At 39.8% G+C, this 5,795-nt stretch overlaps 1 pseudogene; it reads left to right on the top strand.

The window, feature by feature from the left end:
* The first annotated feature begins 216 nt into the window (after positions 1-216).
* Positions 217-911, top strand: LOC110593236 (annotated as a pseudogene).
* The last annotated feature ends 4,884 nt before the right edge of the window (positions 912-5,795 follow it).

The raw sequence follows: 5,795 nt of genomic DNA, 5'->3' as shown, positions 1-5,795 counted from the left end.
ATAGTAAATTTAAATAGAAATTTATGATTATTATGGCAGTTATAAAGTCTTAATGTGACTGATGCATAGACATACTCCAAAACTGTTTTTTTTCTATTACATAGAAATAAGTATAAGATCATTGAAAAGAACTGTCCTGGGGAGAGAGGACACTGAGGGCCTGAGAAGCCAACTGCACCTCCAAGTGGTTTGAACTTTGAGCTTCTTGTAGTCCTGATGAAGAGTTTTAGTTTCCTCAGGTTTATGACACTTGAAACTTCAATAGTTGAAGGTTTATGCACTTTGGGACCAGTCAACACCGCAGAGTTCAAAGTACTAAGAGACAAGAGATCAAAATGGCTTCCAGAGGAAAGACAGAGACAAGCAAATTAAAGCAGAATTTAGAAGAATGGTTGGATAGAGTAATGCAGCAATTACAGGATTTGGAGGAATGCAGAGAGGAACTTGATACAGATGACTATGAAGAAACCACAAAAGGAAACTCTGGAGCAACTAAGTGAATTTACTGATTCACTGAAGAAAATTATGCCCAGAAATATGACTTTGGTAGATGAGCTAAGTTGAATGTAACTGGGCTAACCAGGCAGCTATCAGCCAGGCCTTTCAAACCCCGGAGGTCATCAGATTACTTGCAAAGAAACAACCACGTCAGCTTCAGACAAGGTTAGTAAAGATGGATAGAGATCTCATGGTGGGAAAGCTGGAAAGAGTCCTCTACACTCAACAGAAAGTGGAGATAACTAACAGCTCTCAGGACACTTGGAGAGAAGCTAACTGCAGATAACAAGACCTTCTTGTCAGCAGATGCAGGTGCTCTACTCAGCCAGTTTGAGAAAGTCTCTACAGACCTTGGCTCTGGAGACAAGGTTCTTGCATTGGCAAGCTCTGAGGCTGAAAAAACAAAAAAGTGACATGGTGTGGAAGCTTGGCACATGGAGCTCATTCTTGCTGCAAATGGCCATTTGTCTTCTAGGGATTTTGAATCATTGCAAAGAAATCAAGAGATTCTTGAAATGCATTGATAACCTAAGAAAAGGTGACAGAAAAACATACTTGTGGCTTCTGGTTATACTCTTCATCATTATGCTTTGTGTAGGGCTGCCTGCCTGAGTGATCCGAGACTTGTTGGGATGAGGGACCCATTGGGCCTTATTCATTATGTCTTGTGGGTTTGAGAGAGAACAGAAAACAGTTTCTCTGCTTGTTTTTATTAAGCCTCCTTGTTGTTTTTGTTTGTTTTAAGCCTCCTTGTTTTTTGTTTTTCTTTTTAAGATTTTATTTATTTGAGAGAGAGAGAGAGCACAAGCAGGCGGAGGGTCAGAGGGAAAAGGAGAAGCAGACTCCCCACCAAGCAGGGAGCCCGATGCGGGGCTTGATCCCAGGACCCTGAGATCATGACCTGAGCCAAAGGCAGACGCTTAACGACTGAGCCACCCAGGCACCCCAAGCCTCCTTGTTTTTAAGTGCTGATAATAAATGAGAAAATGTGAACTAAAAAAAAAAAAAAAAAACAACCATCCTGGTAACCTGGTAATGAGGTGATAATACTACTCTCGTGACAACTTGCCAGATACTATTCTTTTTTTTTTTTTTAAGATTTTATTTTTTTAAGTAATCTCTACATCCAATGTGGGGTTTGGACTCATGACCCTGAGATCAAGAGTTGCATGCTCCACCAACTGAGCCAGCCTGGCACCCCCATCAGATACTATTCTAAATATTGTTCATATATTAATCCATTTAATCTCACTGCAACCCTGTGTAGTAGACACTATTATTAGACTCAGTTTACAATTGAGAAAACCAAGGTTCTCAAACTTTCTTGATTAACTGTGGTCTTATTGTCTTACTAATTTTTTCATGGTAACTCACACCAAAAGAAATACTTAATAATTCCATTCATTAAGTTGTTAGATCCAAATACCATTTTTTTTTTTTTTTTGGAGAGAGAGAGAGCATGTGCGAGCAGGAGAAGGGGTAGAGGGAGAGGCAGAGAGAATCTTCTTTTTTTTTTATTTTTTTATTTTTTTTTTAAAGATTTTATTTATTTATTTGACAGAGAGAGAGCACAAGTAGGCAGAGAGGCAGGCAGAGGGAGAGGTAGAAGCAGACTCTGCACTGAGCAGGGAGCCCAACGCGGGGCTCGATCCCAGGACCCTGGGATCATGACCTGAGCTGAAGGCAGCCGCTTAACCGACTGAGCCACCCAGGCACCCCGAGGCAGAGAGAATCTTAACCAGGCTCCACGCTCAGCGAGGAGCCCGATGCGGGCTCAGGACCTTGATCTCAGGACCCTGATCTCAGGACCCTGAGATCATGACCTAAGCTGAAATCAAGAGTTGGATGGTCAACCAACTGAGCAACTCAGGTGCCCTGTTAGATCCAAAGATCTTAACATATATTTATGATTTCACAATTTAGTAGCCATTAAAAATAGAAACTGAAAGAGCAAATAGTATTCTTATTTCATTTTTAAATAATCAAATTACTTGTTAATTGGATATGTGAGTCTGTTGGGTGCTGCACAACTTTAAAGCTCAGATTAGGGCGCCTGGGTGGCTCAGTTGGTTAAGTGACTGCCTTCAGCTCAGGTCATGATCCCACGGTCCTGGGATCGAGTCCCGCATCGGGCTCCCTGCTCTGCGGGGAGCCTGCCTCTCCCTCTCCCACTCCCCCTGCTTGTGTTCCCTCTCTCACTGTGTCTCTCTCTGTCAAATAAATAAATAAAATCTTTAAAAAAAAAAAAAGCTCAGATTAGATGCTGCCACACTCATTTCCTGCTCCATACTGATATTCATGCAGTACTTGATTTCATCAGAGCAACTGCAGGAAACCCAGCTTTGCAAAGATATGACATCATCAAAACCATGATCTACCTCATACAAGAAGATCACATAATTTCTTTTTTTTTTAAAGATTTTATTTTTAAGTAATCTCTACACCCAACATGGGGCTTGAATTTATAACCCCGAGATCAGGAGTCACATGCTCTATCGACTGAGCCAGCTAGGCACCCCTTTTTTTAACTTTCTTTTTTTTTTTTTAAAAGAAGCTCACATAATTTTTCTTTTTTTTTTTTTAAGATTTATTTATTGGGGCACCCTGGGTGGCTCAGTCAATGAAGCATCTGTCTTCGGCTCAGGTCATGATCCCAGGGTCCTGGGATTGAGCCCTACATTGGGCTCCCTGCTCAATGGGAAGCCTGCTTCTCCCTCTCCCTCTGCCAGCTGCCCCCCTGCTTGTGCTCTCTTTCTCTCTCTGTCTCTGTCAAATAAATAAAATCTTTAAAAATTTTTATTCATTTATTTGAGAGAGAGAGAGAGCAGGGGCAGGGGAGAGAGAGTCTTAAGCAGACTCTGTGCTGAGCACAGAGCCCAACGTGGGGCTCAATCTCACAATCCCAAGATCAGAACCTGAGCCAAAGCCAAGAGTTGGACCTCCATCCGACTGCACCACCCAGGCACCTCCCCAGAAGTTCACATAATTTCTAACAGATGTTGAGTATCACTGTGATGCCCTTAAAATTTAAAAATATTCTATGTTTCTAATAAAGGCCATATATGAAAAGCCCCAATAAATATCACACTCAATGGGGAAAAACTGAGAGCTTTCCCCCTAAGAAGAGGAACAAGACAAGGATGTCCACTCTCACCACTTTTATTCAACATGGTACTGGAAGTCCTAGCCACAGCAATCAGACAACAAAAAGAAATCAAAGGCATCCAAATTGGAAAGGAAGAAGTAAAATTTTCACTATGTGCAGATGACATACTATACATAGAAAACCCACCAAAAAGCTACTAGAAGTGATAAGTGAAATCAGTAAAGTCATAGGCTATAAAATCAATGTACAGAAAACTGTTGCATTTCTGTATACTAATAATGAAGCAGCAGAAAGAGAAATTAAGAAAACAATCCCATTTACATCTGCACCAAAAATAATAAGATACCTAGGTATAAACCTAACCAAAGAGGTGAAAGACCTGTATTCTGAAAACTATAAAACATTGGTGAAAAAAAACTGAAGATGACACAAAGAAATGGAAAGCTATTCCATGCTAATGGAGTGGAAGAACACACATTGTTAAAATGTCTATACTACCCAAAGCAATCTACAGATTTAATGCAATCCCTATCAAAATACCAATAGCATTTTTCCACAGAACTAGAACAAACAATCCTAAAATTTGTATGGAACCACAAAAGACCCTGAATAGCCAAAGCAATTTTGAAAAAGAAAAGCAAAGCCAGAGGTATCACAATTCCAGATTTCAAGTTATATTACAAAGCTGTAGTAATCAGAACAGTATGGTACTGGCACAAAAATAGACACATAGATCAATGGAATGAAATAGAAAACCCAGAAATAAACCCACAATTATACGATCAATTAATCTTTGACAAAGCAGGAAAGAATATCCAATGGGAAAAGACAGTCTCTTCAACAAATGGTGCTGGGAAAACTGATCAGCTACATGCAAAAGAATGGAACTAGACCACTCTCTTACACCATGCACAAAAATAAACTCAAAATGGATTAAAGACCTACATGTAAGACCTGAAACCATAAAAATCCTAGAAGAGAGCACAGGCAGTAATGTCTCTGATATTGACTGTAGCAACCTTTTTCTAGATATGTCTCCTGAGGCAAGGGAAATAAAAGCAAAAATAAACTACTTGGACTACATCAAAATAAAAATTTCTGCACAGTGAAGGAAACAATCAACAAAACTAAAGGGCAACCTATGGAATAGGAAAAGATATTTGCAAATGACATATCCAATAAAAGATTAGTATCTAAAATACATAAAGAACTTATACAACTCAACACCCCCAAAACAAATAATCCAATTAAAAAATGGGCAGAAGACATGAACAGACATTTCTCCAAAGATATCCAGAGGGCCGGGTGCCTGGGTGGGTCAGTTGGTTAAGTGACTGCCTTCGGCTCAGGTCATGATCCTGGAGTCCCAGGATTGAGTCCCACATCGGGCTCCCTGCTCGGCAGGGAGTCTGCTTCTCCCTCTGACCCTCCCCCCTCTCATGTGCTCTCTCTCTCTCTTTCTCTCTCTCAAATAAATAAATAAATAATCTTAAAAAAAAAAAAGATATCCAGAAGGCCAACAGACACTTGAAAAGATGTTCAACATCACTCATCATCAGGGAAATGCAAATCAAAACCACAGTGAGATATCACCTCACACCTATCAGAATGGCTAAAATCAAAAGCACAAGAAATGAGTGTTGGTGAGGATGTGGAGAAAAGGAACCCTCGTGCACTGTTGGTGGGAATGCAAATTGGTGCAGCCACTGTAGAAAGTAGTATGGGGGTTCCTCAAAAAATTAAAATAGAATCACCTACCCTAAAATCCTGTAATCACACTACTATTTATCCCCAAAATATAAAAACATTAATTCAAAGAGATACATACACCTCTATGTTTATAGGAGCATTATTTACAATAGCCAAAGTATGGGAGCAGCTCAAGTGTACATCGACAGATGAATGGAGAATGGATAAAGACGATGGGATATATATATATATAATATAATATTATTCAGCCATAAAAAAGAATGAAATCTTGACATTTGCAACAACATGGATGGAGCTAGAGAATATAATGCTAAGTAAAATAAGTCAGTCAGAGTACCAAATGATTTCCCTCGTATATGGAATTTAAGAAACAAAACAAACAAGCAAAGGGGGAAAAAAAAAGAGAGGGAGAGACAAACCAAGAAACAGACTCTTAACTATAGAGAAGAAACTGATGATTACCAGAGGGGAGGTGGGTAGG

The sequence above is a fragment of the Neomonachus schauinslandi genome, chromosome 15 (assembly GCF_002201575.2).
Source record: "Neomonachus schauinslandi chromosome 15, ASM220157v2, whole genome shotgun sequence".
NCBI lineage: Eukaryota > Metazoa > Chordata > Mammalia > Carnivora > Phocidae > Neomonachus > Neomonachus schauinslandi.
The sequence above is the reverse complement of the archived record's forward strand: the minus strand, read 5'-3'. Positions and strand labels throughout refer to the sequence as shown.